Genomic DNA, 21,108 nt, shown 5'->3' with positions numbered 1-21,108 from the left:
CCTCAAGTCAGTGATTTTTCTCTTAAGAAAACAACCCTCTTTGCTTCTAGTTCTACATCTATCAAGGCCAACGATAATTCTAAGGAGATAATTCTAAGGAGAATGGTGGAACTCATATGGATTTGCTTGGAGAGACTTGAGTGAATTTCATGGCCGCCCAGATGGGTTTTTGTCTGAGGTTGCAGTGATGGCGAAGACGGTTTTGCCGGTGACCAAATGGACTGTAGATAGATTCCGGTGGGATGTGAATTTTCTCTTTGATTTAGGGCTGATTAGGTGTAAATTGATTTCCCATACCTGGAACTCATCTTCCCCAATCAATTTTGGGAAAGATGAGTTGCAGGTTTTTTTTGTTTTTTGTTTCTTTTTATAAGGGTAATTCCATCAGTTCAAATCTAAGTTTGAACACAGTTAGTCATGAATTGACGGAATGGACTTATTTGTTACTGTTTGCAAACCTTAGGGGGCTAGGCAGAATTCTCCAAAACTGGGGGGTAAAATTATCCTTTCGTCAAACCTCAGGGGTGATATATATAAATTACCCAATTATTAATCATATGGATTTTCTTTTAATAACAATGATAATCAATTCTGCTATAGTTGTTATGTCTTTCTGTTTTTACCATAAAACGGCACAGGCTGACATTCAAGAGGTCCACTTCTTTCCATTTAACTCGACAGATAAGCGGACAACATTAACATATATTGACAGTGAAGGTAAAATGCATCGGGTCAGCAAAGGTGCACCGGAGCAGGTATACTGGAAATATAATGTGATCACAAACTTGAATATCTCCTCTCTCTTAAGTAGATAGATATGACCATTGACCAGGACATGAATCTGGGGAGAATAGATAGCAAGAAGAGATAAGAGAGCCTCTTATACATACGATTTATGTTAAGAAAACAACGCCCAGAATGGCGATTTGCAGAAGAAAAGCCAAAAACAGAGAAGAACAAACAACACACAACATCAGAAATTTATGTGGTTCACCTCTAAGATGGGAAGCTACATCCACAGCCAAGCAATAGAATGAATTTCACTATTCTCTAAAAATGTTACAAAACCACATTTACAGCCTGCTCAGAGATAAGAACATTATATAGAGAAGCCCTAACCTGAGAAAGTACAAGAATACCCCTGGACCCAGAAATTGTCAAACCGGACAGGGTCGGACCAAAACATAACGTATATCCCATAATATACCGTTTCGAAGATCTCAACCACACATTCTGGACAAAAAATCAAGCTTCACCAATAACAATTTATTCCCAAGAGAATTGTTGGATCATAACCAAGCCTATTCAATCAAGAATACTGATCTCTTGGCTGCAATGGCCTGAGTTGTCCCTTCTTCTAACACTAGTCTGATTAGTTTTTGCTTTTAATCAATTGTTTCCGTTATCAAATCTTATGATCAGATCTTCCCATTTACTGTTTGTTCCGAGCTAAAAACTTATGGTACATAGCTGTAACAACCCTGATAGAGTTTTCTTGATCCATTTTTGTAGTGGAATTCTATACCGTTCCAACAGGAAAATATATGAATACGTCTTCTGTTCTTTAGACAATTGTTGATGGCCAAGTTGCAAAATCTGATTGTGCCATTGAGTTTAAATTGCCAAAAATAAGCTGAATACCAAATTTCAGACCCAAACTAGGTCTAAAACCCACCGAGCTGAGGTTTCGAGTCGAAAAAAAAAATGCACCAACTCGGCGAGACTCGGTTTGGTTTTTCCAAGGGCCGAGTTGGTACCAAGATCCAAGTTTTAGTACCTTGAGCAAAGGTGCACTAGAGCAGGTATATATACTAGAAATATACTGTGATGCACAAACTTGTATATCTCCTCTGTCTTGAGTAGATAGATATGGACATTGACCAGGACATGGAAATTGGTGAGAACAGATTGCAAGAAGAGAGAAGAGAGTCTCTTATACATATGATTTATTCCCAAGAGAAATTGTTGGATCATAACCAAGCCTAGGGGTGCAAGTTTGGCCCTATCGGCTGAACCCGCCCCCCCCGAGCCCGAACAGGGGCCTGGGCTAAGATTTCTCGGCCCCGAGGGCGGGTTAGGTAAAAATTCGACCCCGAGTCAAGGTCGGGTGGGGTCGGGGTTGAGGCCTAGGGTTAGCCGACCCGATTTTGGCCCCGATTTTGACCCCGATTTTGGCCTTGATTATGACCCGATTTTTTACCCTGATTGTGGCCCGATTTTGACCCCGATTTTGACCCTGAACTTGGCCCTGATCTTGACCCGATTTTGACCCGATCTTGGCCCGATCTTGACCTTGATCTTTGCCCTGATTTTGACCTTGGTCTTGGCCCCGATGATGACCCCGATCTAGACCCTGATTTTGACCCCGATTACGTATAATGATAATATGATATTCTATTATATAAAAAATTATTAATGTAACAAATAACAACTAATAAGGGTTCATACATTAGACTTTTAAGTACATTATATATATTATATAAATAATATATATATATATATATATATATATATATATATATTATATGGAGACAATTATTCCAACATGCAAATGCAAAGCAACATCAGTACATCACAATGCAAAAGAAAAACCAAATTAATTAATTTTTAGATGGAGACAATTATTCCGATGCAAAATATTTTGTCCAAAAACCTTCCCGCAAGGTGCAATTAGGGCTATCCACCTTTGTATTTTGTTGCCCTTTTTTGTTTCAAGATTTTTTTTTCAATTAAAGAATGGAAAGTGGAATAGTGGATGATCCCATGAATCTCACACACAAAAATCTGTTCGGCTACACTTCATCAAATGGACATAAACCTTTTAAAAAAATAGTAATTATTTAAACTTTAAATTTAAAGCATAGCTGAAAATCGGGTTTTGACTTGGGGCGAGTCACCCAAGTCGAGTTAAATAAGACTCGGTATTTTACCCGAGTCATAAACTGACAAGCGACCAATAGCAACGAGCCAACGAGGGTCATAAATTGTTCAAGTCATATAATGCTATAAATATAATCATATATAATCATATTTATAACATTAAAAAATAAAAAAATGTGACTCATCTTGACCGAGTTTTATAAGGCTGACTCACTAGGGTTTTTTTTTCCTTGAAAGACGAGTCATGTCAAATAAGACATGATTTTCCTACTATATTTAAAAACAAAAAAAATACATAAGAAAGGTGAGAAGTCAAGAACCTTGATCTACAAGGCGACACCTAGACAACAATGTCGTCGGTGAAGAATCAGAACTTATCCACAGTGAAATACTAAAATCAAACCATGTCAATAGAGAATTGAATTAATAAAATTGCGACTTAGGTCGATTCAGAACCATATTTGGTTTAGCTCTAGACCTTTAGTGCTTTACTATAGTACTATACGTCTATACTCTATACTTTATACTCTATTGTCTATACCCATCAAGGCATCAACCTCCATAGCATCAGGGGAAATCGAGGAAAGTAAGACATAGATGTTACTACTTAGTACTTACTGATGTTAGTATGTCACAGAAGCAAAGAGCAAGAGTAAGAGAGAACTAATCATAAATGACCTAACTCAATAATTTTATTTATTTTTTGATTTAAAACAAAATCATCTATTCAAGGGAAAATTAAATTGACCAACACCGAGTCTGGTCATTTTCTAAGATTGACAACTGACGAATGTCCATGAGTCCATGACACTTGATCAGATTTTATAATTTTTTAATCAACTTAGATGACTCGTCTTGATCGAGTCAAAACCTGGTTCAATTGTCCATGTATGATTCAAATGTCAAATTTTAAAATGACCAGACCGATCAAAAACTCTTTTTTTTTTAGAAACCAGTCCAAAACTCAAAGTTAATAATAGTTTATTTAAAAAACCCCAAAGCAAGTGAAATCTTTTTTTTTTTTTTTGGGCTTAAGCAACTGAGCAAGTGAAAAGTCTGAAAAGTTAAAATTCTAACAAAAAAAAAAAGAAGTCTTAAAAGTTAAAACGAATCTCATTCTCTTAACCTCTTCTCTTCCCATTTTATTCGAACCCTAGCAGAGTAGCAGCCGCAGCCTCCCCCAAACCCCAATCATCTTCTTATTCTTCTCCAACTCCGATCTATGATCGCCGGCGAACCTTCTTATAAAACTCAAAGCCTCAACTCCTCAACGGTGACGGCGACGGTGACGACTCGGTTCCTCCTCTTCTTCTCCATCTCCGTTCGGTTGCAGCGGCAACGACTCGGTTCCTCTTCTTCTTCTCCATTTCCGTTCAATTGCAGCGGCAGTTTCCTTAAGGGTCCCTCCCTCGCCAACTTTCTCTTGCAGCAATTACATTCCTGTAAGAATCTCTTTCATTTCATTCAAATTGTGCATTTAATTTATATCTGGTTCTCTAAGATGGGGAATGTGGTTTGTGAATCAGAATTTTTTATTCGTTTTTCTCCCTCTTCTTGACTTTCATATAAAAATCTCTTTATTATTATTTTTTTTGGCAATGTAGATCTGCTGCTAGCCTGCTACTACTCTAACAGCCTAACAGGCTTGGTTCTCTCTGTTGGAAGGAATAGCCGAAACCCCCTTGTATATCTTCTCTTTTCAGCTCTTGTGTTGCTTGTGAGTTGTGACAGCTTAGATGGGGAACGTAGTCTGTGAATCAGAAATTTTTATTCTGTTTTTCTCCCTCTTCTTGACTATCATATACTCTTCTTGACTATCATATAAAAATCTATTTATTATTATTTTTTATATGATAAAAAAGAGGTCAGGGTCAGGGTTAGGGTCAGTGTCATGTCAGGTCAGGGTCAGGCCAATCAGGGTCAACCCGGCCCGACCCTGCCCAATCAGGGCCGATCAGGGCAGGTTTGGGTTGGGCTTGGCCCTGTCAGGGTCAGGGTTTTAAGACCCTGATTCAGGGTCAGGGCGGGTTTGGGCCTAGATAAGGGGACTCAAGGTTGGGCTGGGGTTTCAAAAAGCCCGACTCAACCCGACCCTGTTGCATCCCTAACCAAGCCTATCCAATCAAGAATAGGTATGCTCAAAGTGTTTGGTTCTGGTTTTTATTGAGCAAATGAATAGGTATGCTCCAAATCTGTACATTAAATCATTGAACTTAAGCCATCATTAGTAACACAATGTTTATTAAATGACTGGTCGTAGGAGGGTTAGAACAGTCCAGGACGTGTTTTTTACTAAAGATCGATTTGAGGGGGTTTACAGTGGAGCTTAATATTGGTTGGCTTTTTTATAAAAAAGTAACACATTATCAAAATAAGTGTAGATCACATTAGGATGTTGAGAAGCATGAGTAGAAAAACTAGGAAAAAGAACAATTAGCAAGAGGGCAGAGAAAATTAGCCTTCAATTTCAAACTGAATTGTAGACATACTATAGTTACATTTGTTTTTATAAATTTTAGGGTAAATTACATGTCACCCATTGGTTTTCAAACGAAACTCAGATCATCCCCTGGTTTTTTTAAAAACTCAAATCACCCCCTAGTTTAGACCCCAATATAACAAATTAGTCCCTACCGTTAGTTTTATGCTGTTAAGTGATGATGTCAATCAGTTAAATAAATTTAAATCCCTAAACTACCCTTGACCAATGTTGAAGATGAAGGATAGATTGTATTGTAAATTTAATTCTAATGTTTTAGTACATAGGTAAAATAGTCCTTTCACACCAATAACTAACAACAGATTAACACCGTCACTGTAGAGGGGGATGATTTGAGTTTTTTCAAAAACTAGGAGGTGATCTGAGTTTCGTTTGAAAACCAAGGGGTGATGTGTAATTTACCCTAAATTGGTTATTGATTGGAGTACTTGTACTGATTACTGAAGCAGTTAACCTTCTGAGATTATTTAATGTTAACTATAAGAAACTGAAACCAGGGGTAATCCATGTGACTTTAGACAGACATTGTTTTATTTTCCTTTTCTGTGTTTTTACAATATCTCTTTGGTATAATGCGTTTTTCAGGTGATAGCGATTACTTAATTCTTGTACTGGTGTCTAACTAAGTTTTAAGTTGATCTAAGAACTCAAAAATTATGGGAAAAGGTTTTTCATCTCTCGCTCTCTCTTTCTCTGGAAAAGGGGTTGGGGGAGGCATGAAGTTAATGTTACATGCAATTTTAGCATTCCAGAATTTAATGTCCTCAAGTTCAAACAAGCTCTGTTTCTAGGTACTTTTGTTTCGTTTCACTAATACACTTCTTATTCGTTGTCCTATCTGGAATTTTGACAGTGCTACCCTGCCACAGGAAGTGTGGAGGATCGAGGAGACTAAACAACTAGGCTAAGGTAATTTCCAGCTTCAATTTTTCGTATTTTAAATCACCAGAATCATGGTTCTTCATTTCCTTCACATTCCACCTTTCACACCAGTTGACTGTCTTAACATTTGGATGATATTGATGAAATTCAGAGTTGGTTTGGTATCACCATTTCTCCAATCCTCCAAGCATGTCTAAACCAGCTGGTCTCGTGACGGTTGATATGGATTTCTCTTTTCTCTATTACTCCAATTCGGGTTTGATATAGGTATGGTCTTGAGCCCTTCAATTGGGTAACAGTGCCTTCTGGAGTGCCTGTTTTTTGGCAGCCCAGGTTTCTTTTTCAATTCTGTGAATTGGGTGTCAAAGAATTTGGTCCAACTATAGAGGGTGAGTGCACTTACCAGAAATATTTTCTGCAGTTTGCACCCTTGATTCTACTTTTCCATTCAGGTCTTTTTGGATATATTTTAATAACTAAAAATACTAGCTATTGATTGGTGAGAATCACGTTTTAATTGGAATTGAAAATTGATTCATATACTGTGATGAGTTCGAAACATCAAATTTCGTTTTTCAAATCCGAATATAGAATGGAATTTGTCTAATAACAGTATATCCATCTAAGAGTATCTACATCGATTCACAGTCATTAGAATTTAATTCAATTAGGAGTGTAAACATATTATATAAATTATATAAAATATAAATAGTGTAATTTATTTTTTCCCGGTTAGGTCAGGTCAATAAGGTCATGAAAGATTTCGACTTATTTATTTCTTATTTTACATATAAATAATATATAATGGATTTACCTAGGCAAATACATGATTTTCTTTTAGTATTTCTGGGATCAGGCCTTATACTAGGGGGTCTGAGAGTAAGTATTCAACCTCATGGTTTTCGCTCATTGGTCTATTTGGTGAACTAGGTGCAAATGATTTTGGTTGAACTTTGTCAAGTTCATTCTTTACGTGATTATACTATTATTTCTTCATCCTATGTCTGGCTCATTCTACTTGGGCTGATTCTTCTTTGTTACAATTCATTTCTTCTTCTCTTGTACATAACTCTAATCTGGGTTAATAGTTACATTCTCAAAGTTTTTAAATGATAAATAATGCATATTCACTTCTTGGTCATGCATAACAGGATTATCATCTCATCAAGATCCAGTTTTGCTTTCAATTAAGTTAATGACAGAGTCTCTGATAATGTTCGGGTCTGTTGTTTCGTAGTGTACAATTTAAAGATTAAAATTGGTCAACCTCGTTGTTTTTAGATACAATTACAATTAATTCTGTAACGATACATTCAAAATATTTCCTTTTCCCTTGGATGGCTATAAGAGAAATCTCTTAATATACAATATCGAATCCGAAAAGGAGAATTGAATTCAGATTTCAACTTTATAATTGAACTCTTTCATTCCTTTAAACTATGAGTTTTGTTAGGCTAATTGCATAGAGAAAAACTCTCTATCCAAGTGACAATATCGAATGCTAAACCTCACAACACTCTTGAGTAGATCTCTAAGCCTTTTTATTCACATGATTAACATAATTAAATATACAGAGATAGTGAGCCAGACTCTGCACATTAACCCTATTGTATTAGATTTAACTTGTGTATCCAAAATCGGTTGGGATAGTCCTGGGAATTGCTTAGTTGTGGTACTCATCTGATGTATATAAACATGTAATTTTGATTGAATATGTAGGTGTTCAAGTTATGTTAGTAACACGAGTTATATGATGCCTTTATGCACACAAAGATTTAGATGATTTCTCATGCACCTTAGGAGGAGCTCTAGATGGTTGTGCAACAAGAGATGTCATACATATTGGAATTCTTATATTTGAGTCTACCATTTAACAAATGCCCACACGTGCATGTTTACTAGTTATTCTAAATGCGCAAAGAATTAGATAAAACCTAAATATTACTTTAAAAAGTTAAAAATTAAAATAACAAACAATCCCTTAAAACTTTTTTAGTAAAATAATTAAAACATTTCTACCAAAAAAATTAAAATATTCATGTGAAATATAATAATTGCATAAATAACCAATATGCCCTTACATTCAAAATCCAGCCTAGAATGCAACATTAAATGAAGACAAAAATATAGAATGGTAAAATATTGTATAAAGTTAAAGAAGTCACATATGCTAACAATGTACGTAAAATGAAATAATAAAAAAATATGAAAAACATTAAAAAATGTGATAAAACATGATGGAAATGCAAAACATACACAATAAAAACTATCCTAGAAGTTGAGCTGTTTTTTGGATACCATAACTTGTGGTAGAGCTATTATTATATATATGAGGAGTTAGGTTATCATCGTAGTTATGTTATATATGTTTCAATATCGAACTTTGGGATTTTATCCAATATTTGATGAATTATGACAAGAACAAGATTATGGATCAAAATTAGGATCAAAACAAGATGAAAGGGTTGATCTACTTAAATAATGGTTTAAGGAGTAAAAAACCTTCCTTGGATCCTAGAAACCAATATAGTTTGAAAAATATTTCAAAAAATTCCATTTGGACCCAAATCATTTTCCTATAAATTTGGTGCACTACCCAATGCACCACACTTAAGAATCCAACTATAAAAACATGGGCAATGATATCTTTTTATCCTTTCAAGTGTTGGCTGGATTCTTAAATGTGATGCATTGGGCCGCACTTGAGAAGATAAATGCCCTTGAATTGACTAGCATCTAAGGTTCTTTGAGGTCGAGTGGGCATTGACGAACTTCTTATGAAGAAATTTTAGGAGCTCTACATGCAGGTCTCCATATTGCTTCTGCAGAAAAATGAAAATTTCTAGGGCTAAATGATTAGGCTAATTTAAACACATGTCTGTTTAAATAACTTGGAGAATTAGATACAATTTGCAGGCAAGTCCGAGGTGTTGAAGAAGAAGAAAAGAATTAAATTGAAATTGGTTACTTTATTAATGGGGGATCCACAAAAATCACTTTTCTCATCATTTCCTTTAATTCCCTTTTTTGTTGGCTTACTTCATTATACATGGATCCCACCTATTTTACTATCCCTTGGTCTTTAGTTTTCCTTTTATCTGGTATCGGTTTTAATCTCGTTCACTTTTTCATATACATTTTTCCTACACCTTACTGGAACGTTCAGCGCTCTATATTACGGTTCACAAACCTTATAGGGTTTTAGAATATTCTCTAAAATACCCTTCTGAAATCTCTATGCATCTGTACCCGCCATGGTGAATGGATTCCCTTCCATTCACCATGGCTAAAGAAAAACTCACTCCAATTAATGAAAAAATGATTTTTATCATTTCTCACTTTTTTTTATATCAATTTTTTGGGTTTGGTTCGTTTTAGTCTGACCAGTGGTGAATCACTTTCTCAACCTCTCCGCAAAGCAATTCAAGGGTACATTATGACCCTCCTAGACCCTACAGTGGCAGGAGCCTCGTGCACTGGGTGCACCCTCTAGTGGTGGTTCAGTTTCTATCGGATTCTAAACATAAACCAAAGCAAAACTGTTAAGGGTTCGGGTAGGTTCATTTTCTGATCAGATTGACTAGTTCAGTTTCTATCGAATGTCTCCACCCCGAATGAAGCTTCTATCTCGAAGTTTGTATGATCTCCCTTCACAAAAACTGAGTGCCCAATTGCCAATACTGCATTCACCGGACTAGAGGCCTCTGCAATTACCCCCCCCCCCCCCCCCCCCCCCCCAAAAAAAAAAAAAAAAAAAAAAAAAACCAAACAAATTGGCATCAATTAGGGTTATATTGACACTCTCTAGTTCAATTTATAATCTGGTTTTCAAAGCACATAATAGCTTTTAATCAGCTTCTCTTCACTGACCTTGGAAGTTCAATCTCCTCAAGAACGAAAAACCTTCAACGCCATGAGACAAGGGTTTTTCAATTGTGAAATACTTAGCCCAGGGTATTTCCACACTACACTGTATCTCTGACGTGCGGTCAGTACGCTGCACACGAATCAAGAAAATCACCAAAATAAGTCTTTTATGCAAAAGCGTGTTATGCAGAAGGTTTTTCACGTTTTTTTTTATTCTTTATAAAGATATATGGGTCTCGTCTCTGTGAATGCGCAGCACTTCGCAGAGCTCAATTCTCATCTAAAACGAGGGAGATATCCTTGTTTTACTGAAACCCTACGATCTAGGGGCATTTCGGTCATTTCAGAAATGTTTCGCCACAGTTCATCACTCAACAGGAGGCGGCGTGGCGTTCCGTGTGTTATGACATAGGGCGGGTCTTTTCTAGACCGTCCGATTAAGCTTATTTCAGGTTGATTATTAACCGCTAGATCTTGTTGATTCTGCCACAAGCAAAGAGGGTTTGCTAGCAGCCAACAAAATAGAATCTCCCTCTAAGGTTTTGTATATATGCCATACACCAGAGAGGGAGCATAGGATGTACGAGATCAACTTCAAAGATATTCCTCCATTCGGGAGTTGTATGCGCGCGGTACTTATATTTACACCAAAACACAACTATATGTAACATATGATTCCGTAGTGTGATATGCAAAAAGTCAAGTACACATGACCAATAGAAACACTTGTGATGGTATCTAAACTGTCCCAACCATAGTAACGTTCCTAGAATCCGTTAAAACTAAGTCTTTCAATCTGGACCGTCTATATATGATAAAGTATGTGCCTGAAAACACTGAAGCTCTGTCCTCCAGACCTATCAAAGCTCACGAAACAAAATCTTTCTCAGAAAACACTCATTTTATACCCAAATCGACCCAAACAAATTGGAAATGACCTTTGTAACCACAAAAACGTGATTGCATAACCTGTTACAGAAATAAACAATAGAATATTCCCCAAATTCGTTCAAAGTCATTCAACCCTTTCTCAATTCCCTCCATTTTCACGCGACTACACGAAAACTTATGTTACTTCCTCGTACGACATTGAAACGATGTGAAACCAGTTGCATTAGAACCAAAACTTGATGAACTACATTTCTTGTGCAGATTACTTCTCCCATTTTTGCCATTATTCCAAAAATGGCTCTAAAGACACTGCCATTGCGTGAACTTGTGATTTCGCTACTTTTGATGCACATGACCTTCACCTGCTGCTTCGGACCTTTGCCAAACACTTCTTAGGGACCCAATATACTGTCAATAGTCATCCTCCAGCTTGGATGCCGCAGTAACATTGCCAAATGACCAAACTACCTTTGACACTGTGTAGAAGTCCGTTTGACCATTCCAGCTCTACCAAACCACCAATAGCTACTGTCACAACACTACTATGACGAAATACGTTGCCAACAATGACAACAACATTCCACACACTCCAGTGGACCAACAGTGTGCTTAGGAAGCATAATTTAGAAGCCCATTCCATGACCTCTTGGAACTTAGGGGTTTAATTTTCCGGATCGTGATCCTCTACAGTTGGGCAGCCGGAAGGCTAGCATGTGACCTCACATAGATAGGGACAAAATGACCGCCCCACCCATTGCCTGAGTACCGTGCCTGGGTAGGGTCCACGCCCTTCTTGTGTGAGGCAGGGAGTGGGTGAGATTTTTCATCTCATATTGCTCTCGCTTCTATGCATAATGATAATGATGCACAAAATCAAAATAGATTGAAAGATTCAGAAATCTTTAACGAGACTTACTATTGGTGATATTTTTTAAACAGCCGTTTGATAACCATCATGGTTCCACTTCCTTGATTTCAGGTGGTATCCTTTTTTTTTTCCCATAAAATTTTAAAGTAAATTGATATTTTGATAACATTATTCTGGAATAGAATGAAATTAGAATCATCTTTTGTTAATCAGTCGGGCTCAGTTGGGCCTAGCCGGGCCTACCATATTTTTGCATTGCACCGTGATTGCACGAATATGTAGCTGGGCTTGCATATGGTAGGCATGGTATGGTTTATAAATGGTTGGTCAGTTTTCGGGCTTCACTTGGGCTTCCAATAATCGGGCTCAACATGCCATAAATGAGCTTTAAACGGGCTAATGACAAGTATATCTAAACGGGTTGTAAACATGTCGGGCTGAGTAAATGAGCTTTAAACAAAGCTGCAAGCAGGCTCTAAACGTGTTTTAAACATGTTGGGCAGAGTCAGGCTACTAATCGGTTGGTCCCGGTTGGGCGTCCGTTGGGTAGGACCCTTGCAACGGGAACAATCGAATGTTAGTCAGGTCGGGCTTGAGCCCGACACGTTTAATAAACGGGTCGGGCCTAGCCTAATTGACACCCCTAGGTACGATGTGTTCCATTCTCTAGTTTTACACTTTCTAATATTTATCGAATTGCCATTTTCTATTTTTATTTAGGGTTGATGTTCTTTGTACCACAAGGCAGGCTGCGCTTAGACACATGGGAGTGGCATTTCAACGATTCCAGGGTGTGAGGTGGTCATTTCGCCCACCCCCATGCGTCTAGGCGTAGCCTATGCTCTCAGCACAAAGAACAATTTCATTCCGTTGACACTGGGCGCAACCACCAGTCTTTTCCTCCTAACAAACAACCGACAGCCGCCAACGAATCATATGCCAGACAGCCAGAGTGTCGACGCCCAACTGAGAGTCGAAAAGCCTGATTCATCTGCCCGTGAAACTTATTTAGATTAAGTTTTCAGAGCTTTGTACATTTTTTTTTTATGAAAAGAAAAAACTTTATAACTAAGAAATAATAAAAGTATGTACAGAGTCTTGTCAATACCAAAAGTGGCGATGACAAGTTACTGCTTTCCTAGCAAAGGTATTCATCCAGAAGATTATAGAATCATATGGGGTTAACAAAAAATAGAAAATTTACTACTAGTTCAGCTCTTCCCTACTTTCCTACGAACGTCCATTATGTATTTAAGAAAATTTACTAATGCTAATTACAGTTTGATCAAATTAAAAAACTAAAGAAAGAGAGAAGTTTTTTTTTTATTTTTTTGGGTAACGTATCGTATCCTTAGTTAGTAACTTCGGGATTGGATACGTTCAACAATTAAACGGACTAGATAACAATAATACTTTCAAAGAATCTGGCCTAATAAAACACATACGACAATAATATGATACATATTTAATATGTGTTTAATATGACTGCTCTATAAGCAAAAATACAGGCATATATTTAATATGTCATAGACATGTACCACCTAATAAACAAAATAATAGCATATAGACAATGATTTTATCAAAAGCAACCTCACAACTAAAATAAACACAATATAATATCCCCTATTACAATTCATAAGATTATCATTTAACAAATCAAAATATCAATAAAAGTATCTCATCAGACATTAAAACAAAAAAAACAAAAAAAAAACAAAATAAGACATAATTTGTTTTAGAACTCATTTCTAAGATGAATTAACATCACCAATGGAAGTTCATGTACCTTAGTAGCAGGTTAAAAATTTATATACTCATATGTCGAGCTCAGGTGATCTGTAGCCAAGCTTGTGCTTGATGGTCTAATATTTCACATGGCATTAGAATTATAGTCAATGGCCAATTGCATCAAATAACAATTTTGTCAACTCATGTTACTCGAATCATATTTGTTTATGAACATTTTGTTCCTTGAATTAAACCACACAAGGATGAAGATGGAAGAAAAGAAAAATAAAAAACAAAGAAAGATAAAAAAAGAGAAACAATTTACAGAAACGAAGAAGAGAGAGCCTCAGATTGAGTGTTCACACCAGGCCACTACTGCAATCACCGGTACAACCATTTGGTGAACGGAGATGGAGAAGAAGAGGAACAGAGCTTGTCCGCCTCTGCAATCACCGATTTACCCAGCTGCAATTAACTGGCCACTTAAATTGAAATGGGAATAGATAATAGGAAGGGAACATGGGGTATTCAGCCTCAAAGGAAGTATCGCCAACCACCTAAACTGGAATGAGAACGGAGATGAAGAAGTTGAATAGAATGGGGGCAGTTGATAGCTAGGGTTCGAAGAGAAAAATACTAAAATCGTATTATGCGAGGTTTTTGTTTTGCGTTTTTTCTTCTTTAAGTTTTGAGTTTTTTTCTTAATAAAACTAAACTTAAGTTAAAAAATATTAAACACGTTTGATTCGTATTTAATACGTATATAATACGGATGCACTTAAAAAACAAATATTTTACTATATATATAGAAATATATGATCAAATACGTTTTTTTTTTTTGTTTTTTGGGTTAAAAGGGAGCTTATATATTAGAGATTACCATCATAAGATTACATTCTTGGGTATTTCTTCCCCTTAGCATCATTCTGCAATAAAAGAGAAAGTGCCGTGGAGAGGGGGCCAACACAAAGCGAGACCTCCTACATAAAATATGTTCTTTTTTAATTAAACTTTCATATACACGTATAATATGCAAACTTACCAACTAAGATCGTATCTCAGTATACCTAGCCGAGGGCTACTTCAGACTTGATGCGCTACTTTTTAGAGAGAGAGAGAGAGCGAGAGAGCAAAATGAGGTATACTTTTGGTAATTCGTGTATACCCAAAGGAAATTAAAGAAGAGGTTTCCATCCACGTCAGCGATCTATGTGAATCTCCTACCATTAAATATCGACGCTTCAATTGTAAGCCATTTTGGCGTTCCCCAACCGTTGATGTTTCTCCCAATTACGCAATTCTCCTTTTTCTCTAGATGTTATCCCAACCAACCTTTTTAAATCCCTTCGGATGGCTTTCTTGATCTTCCTCAAAACTGTTCTTTCTCTATGTCTTTCTTTCCTGTTTTTTTCTTTTTATCCATCTATCTTCTGTTCATGTAATTATGTTTGTGGATTTGTAGTTTGTTGTCTGGTGAATCTTATCTTCACCACGAAAGAGGTGAATAAGCCTTTTCCACTCCACTGTTGCTGCTGTTGCTACTTCTGCATAAGCTTTTCTTTTGCTGTTGACGAGTCTTGGTGAATTTACCCAAAAAAAAAGGGAGTCTTGGCGAGAAGTTTTTCTTCTTGGATCTAGTAGTAGCGGCCTCCGACATAATCCTTTTAAGCTTGCTGCCGAAGAGGTTTTTTGTTTTACGTCCATTTGGAGTCGTTGGAATCGGCTTGGGTGGAGTCGGGAAACGGTGGAGTGCTCTTCGAGATGAAGGATCTCACCCTTGCACTTCAAACTCTGGTAGTCTGAAATCTACCTCTCCAAAGTTGAAATCATCCTTATCTCCCCGCGATATACCTCAAGAATGTTTGGACTTCCATAAATATATTAATTTATAGGGAAAAAGTTCTTTGTCGGGGGAGTGTGATCTATGTCAGCACTCCCGTGAGTCTATCTCTTTATGTGAAAAGACATCTCTATCCCTTGTTTTGAGGAGGAGAGAGATAGACACATGGGAATGCTGGTGTAGGCTACACTCTTGGACTGAGAACTACTTCCCTAATTTATATTATCCTATAAAATGAAAAGTAAATCCATAAATGTATTGATTTGTCTTGTCTTTGAATTTACATTACCGGGGATTGTGATAACACTTTTGTGGGAAACTTAGGGTTTTCCATCTACTAAAATAATATAGGGAGAGTTGCGTGTGTTGTAGCACTGTGCTCAGATATAGGGCTAAAATGATCGCTACACCCATTAAAGGAGGAAATTCTTGAGGGTGTAGAGGTCATTTCACATGGCCCTATCTTTGGGTACATGGGCCTTAGGGTAATATATAAGGTTAGGATGTGGATTTATTCTGGTTCCTAGTTTATCTATTGGTATTGGAACTGTTGGGAGACCAATAACTTAATTATTTGATCCAAAATAGAACCAATAACTTATCAGTAAATCTAGAATGGACCCAATAAGCTATTGGGTGGGTCGGTTTCGGTTTTTCAATTGTGGTCCTTTATATTTAATGATATAAAGTGTAGGATCCATGGATGGGATGCTTAATGATATAGACATCCGCCTCAAGAATAGACAATATGATTATGGCTTTTATTATCCGCTGTTGAATGTATGTAAATGGATGACCATCGGTTATCACACGGTGTCTCGTTAGAGTTAACACACATATCTTTTATTCGGATTTGAGGGTGCTATAGGTGTGCTAAATCTGCAAACTAGGTTTGTGGCAAAATATTTTTCTATAATAAAAGCATTTTTTGTACGAGAGTGTGGTCTACGCTAGCATTCCCATGTGTACGGGTGTTAAACGGTCCGATTTTGGTTAAACGGTTTGGTTTTGACTGCTTGAGGGTAGAAACCGTAACCAGACCGTTTAACTAAATGATCTCATAATCAAAACCTGAACCGTTTGATAAACGGTTGTGGTTAAATGATTTTTAAACGGTTTTACACGGTTTATGCTAGACGGTTGCTAGATGGTTTCATGAACCATTTACTAAGTCTAATTTACACTGGTTACCTGTTGCATTTTTTAATAGAAAATGGGGGCCTTTGGCAGTGCACAAACCATTAAGGAAGACACATAAAAATTAAGAATGAAATAGGAACAACAGAAGCCATAGTTAGAGCTTCAAAATATAGAGACCCAGAAGTACATAGCAGTACGAATCAATAACTCCCCTAAAACTGAGGTTTTTAAACGGTTAGACGGTTTGGTTATAATCGGCTTTAATTGGATTACATGGTTTGAAACCGTTACAATAATCAATCGAAACCGTACCGAACCGAACCGATTAAATAAACGGTATCATTTCTAAAACCATAACCAGACCATTTAAATAAACAGCCTGCCGATTTCTGTTTGGTTTCGGTTTGGTTTTGACACCCCTAACAATGTGCCTATCTTCTCCTCCTCAAAACAAGGGGGTACAGGTGTCTTTTCATATGGGGAGGAGAGAGATAGACTCATGAGAGTGCTGGTGTAGACCACACTATCGGACAGAGATCTTTTTACCTAAAATAAAATTCCGACTCTTATTTTGTTTAAAAATGAATCGAACCATAAAACTGAGTAATAATTATGGGAAGTGGTTTTCCATCCAGGAGTGTGGCCTACACCAGCAATCCCATGTGTCTATTACTCTCCTCCTCAAAACAAGGGGGCATGGATGTCTTTTCATATGAGGAAAGAGAGATAGACTCATGGGAGTGCTGGCGTAGGCCACACTCCCGGACAGAGTTCTTTTTCCCAATAATTATTCTAAATTCAAAAAGAATTAGATAAAGCCTAAATAATATCACTTACAAAGTTAAAAATTAAAATAACAAACAATCCCTTAAAACTTTTTTTAGTAAAATAATTAAAACATTTCTACCAAAAAAAAAATTAAAACATTCATGTGAAATATAATAATCGCATAAATAACCAATATGCCCCTAAATTCAAAATCCAGCCTAGAATGCAACATTAAATGAAGACAAAAACATAGAATGGTAAAATATTGTATAAAGTTAAAGAAGTCACATATGCTAACAATGTACGTAAAATGAACTATTTATGTATATAGAATTAGCAAGTCAGAAAGTTCCAGTTGGCGGAAAAGGAGGTGTTGACTCCCCCTCCAGTAAGTAGTGAAACGTAATGTTCTTAAAATTGTTTGAAACCTCAGCTATATGCAAAAAGAGGGGTAGGGAAAACCAAGAGTTGTTAGCAGCATCTGGATTGGTGAGCCACGAAAGTAACTCCTTATCTTGCAACCAGACATGGTGGAGAACAATCCCCTCCTGTCGTGATCTCTTCCAGCCCTGAAGTAGTCCATAAAGAACCGTAGCGGTTGAGTCCTGTACATTGATACAACCTGCATCGGTGACAAAACTGTTGCCATCTATCAAAAGGTTAAATGTCCACTTGGCTATGTTAAGTTCGGGTTCCACGAGGCTTGCGACCATTAAACCAGTCATGGGGGTCATAGTGTTAGTAATCTTCCAAAAAATCAGCTAATGAGAAGAATTGTATGTTAAAGAAGATGGAGATAAAGATGGGGGGCAGATCCATAGATCATTAGCTCACTTAATAACATTTTTTATAACAACCAGTGGGTCTGCCTCAACAGCCTACATTAGAACATTGTTCCTCACATACCAAAGAAAGTAACATGTAATGATAAAAATAGAAAAAAAAAAAACAAATGAGAGATTGCTTGTCCATAGCCAACGATGCATGAAGAGAAGTGTAGAGATTGAGGAAGGAAGAGCTTGAGAGATGCTCAGTTCTTAGTCCAAGCGGACCAGAAGTGTCACACCCCCACCCCGATGTAATATATATTGCCACATAGGGGTATGACTGGGACAATCGCACATCATCCCAACACCTACTAGGATCACAGATGTAGTGTCCCGAGCTACAGTGCACCCTATCAACACCTTATGATGACAGAAAGGAACGCACCAAAAGGAATAAATCGTTCCAATCACAAAGTTAGCGGAAGTAAAATCAAATTAAATTATGTGAAATTATAGAGCATCGGTTCTCTAATGATAACACATATTATAATATCAATGTTCGTAACCATTCAATATTTCCTAATAAGTAAACAAACAGTTTATACATGGTTGTGGAAGAAATACATAAATTAAATAAATAAATGATAATTGCCCCAAGGGCACAAATGCTTGGATGTACGTCTACATCCAAGTCACAATCATCAACTCCACTTGATTCGCATCCAATGGTGCTCGTCAAGAGATTATCTGCATATAAACTAAAAATGGTTGTACAACGGGGTTAGCTACACTAGCTAGTGAGGGAGCAAAGGGGAATGCGCACACATCACGCAATCAAAATCAAACAGAATGATGCATGCTAATGTTACATTCATTTTTCACCTAACACATAATTCTATCGGTCAAGTATATGCTACTGTGATAACTCGGAAAACACTGAGGGTCACTTATCCTATCGCCCCAGTGAGACCTCAATTATCATGAAGGGACCTGCGCCGGTAGAAGCCATCATGACCACCCAGTGGCAAACCCCGATAGCCATCACTACCCCTGCCCTGGCCTCTCCCACCTCCACAGACCGCAGGTGCTCAGACTATCCAACACATAAACCCCTGTTGGCAAGGGTCGTAGCATAAGGGAACAAGCAATCTTAGCCGCAGATATGCTATATGCAGGTCCTATCGTCCCGAGAGGCATTCCGGATGCATCAACTTCCCATTCCATCTAGTACACGGGTGCAGAATGGCACGGCACATACAGATCAGGATGACATATAACAGTTTTCATAATTAAATAAATTGGGGTTCCGGTACCGGCACACCCAGCACCGTAGCCCGATACAATGGTGAGCATACTATCACATTCGCAACAGTTCACAATTAAATAAAATACAATGCGCACTATGCTTATAAATATACCATAGCATGCTTAATATTAACAATTATATAATAATCAAACCCAACAAAGTCACCCAGAACCCACTCACCAGGCATAGGTGTCACCGGGCGTGATTGGCATGAATCTCCCTCGGGCTTCGGGTGGCATCCGGAGTGGTTCACATGAATCTCACCGGTGCACCAACCTAACATATAAAAGAAGGTATTAAAACAAGTATAAAAGGGTCCCATGCTAGGCCCAAAATGGTTAAAACCAAGTTTCAACCAAGACAGCATGAGCGGACTCACGGGCTGTCTCAGCAAAGGTGAATCCGCCCCTAACTCCGTTCAGGCCAAAAGGTGAAAACAGAGCGAGCGGACCCACGAACGGATCTTCTTAGTTGAATCTGGTCATTGATCAGTTCGACACCTAAGACAACCATAAAAGGGAGCGGATCCACGGGCGGAAGTGCTTCTTAGGTCTGCTCCTGCATTCGTTCGATTCCTGAGACAGGACCCGAGAGCAACAGGTCTCGGGCGAAAGCAAACAGAGTGAATCCATGCCTTCGTCCGCTCAGGCTAACACACAGGGTTTATACTAGGCGGACTGACGGGCGGTACCACGATAGGTGGATCCAGTCGTTCGTCCGTCAGCAGTCTCTTCCTAGATTTCAAGGAGTTTCAGCTCCAGCTTAGAGCTTGGAGCTCCTTAGCATCTTAGGAACAGGGGAGGGGTGTCTAAGCCTTCGTAGGGTCACTAGGTACTAGGCTTAACCTCATGGATCCAAGATCCTACAAGGTTGGGTCTCAATTTGGTCCAAAGAGATGGGGTTTTAATGTCTAAAATCCAAGTTCTCCAACAATGGCTGGAATTACAGCACCAAGGGGTCCAAACCAAACCTCGGTCAACTCTATTAGAGCTCCAACTAGGGGCCGAGCTCCACCTTGAGTCCCAATGGAACTCTAGGTCAGTCCAAGCTCAAGGATTCTACCAAAATTAAAGGGAAAATGGGGGAGAACCAGGTTTAGGGAGCTTACCTTGGTGAGATCCTCCCATGGAGGAGTGGAGTCCAAGGCTAGGTGAGCCTTCATGCTCTCCTCCCTTTCTTTCCATCTCTTCTCCTTCACCTTTTTCTTCCTTCTTGGTCCGATCAGCAAGAGGAGGAGATGTGGGGCAGCCAACCATTTTGGCATAGCTCCCATCTTCTTCCCTTCCCCTCTCATTCCTCTTCCACTCCTACTTCTTCGTTCTATCTTCCTCCTTCTTCTCCTCCACGGTTTTGGGGAGGGGGAGAGATAAGAGAATAAAAGGGGTTCTTTAGTTTTAAGGGGGTAGAAGGGACCTTATGGAGTGTTTGGTTAGGGGTCTTAGAATGTAGTTTAGATCCTTGGGCATAAAATGGGTTTTGGGTTAGACATTAGGCCATGTTTGGTCCAAGTCATGGCCCTTAGGTACATTTAGCTAATTAAGGCCTGTTTGGGATTCACCCTAAGCCCATTGGACTCAATTGTCCGCTAGGGTCTGTTTGGCCTAGGTTAGGGTATGTAAAACCCATTATCCACTTGAGTTTGGCCTTGTGGGCCCCATTTCATGGTCCAAA

General features: G+C 38.1%; 1 long non-coding RNA gene across 1 annotated transcript; it reads left to right on the top strand.

Moving 5' to 3' along the window:
• The first annotated feature begins 657 nt into the window (after nucleotides 1-657).
• Nucleotides 658-19,920, top strand: LOC122657730. Its single transcript, XR_006332345.1, has 3 exons — nucleotides 658-755; nucleotides 5,608-5,610; nucleotides 19,909-19,920. It is a non-coding gene; the product is annotated as an uncharacterized LOC122657730 (long non-coding RNA).
• The last annotated feature ends 1,188 nt before the right edge of the window (nucleotides 19,921-21,108 follow it).

Source organism: Telopea speciosissima, chromosome 4, assembly GCF_018873765.1.
Source record: "Telopea speciosissima isolate NSW1024214 ecotype Mountain lineage chromosome 4, Tspe_v1, whole genome shotgun sequence".
NCBI lineage: Eukaryota > Viridiplantae > Streptophyta > Magnoliopsida > Proteales > Proteaceae > Telopea > Telopea speciosissima.
The sequence above is the reverse complement of the archived record's forward strand: the minus strand, read 5'-3'. Positions and strand labels throughout refer to the sequence as shown.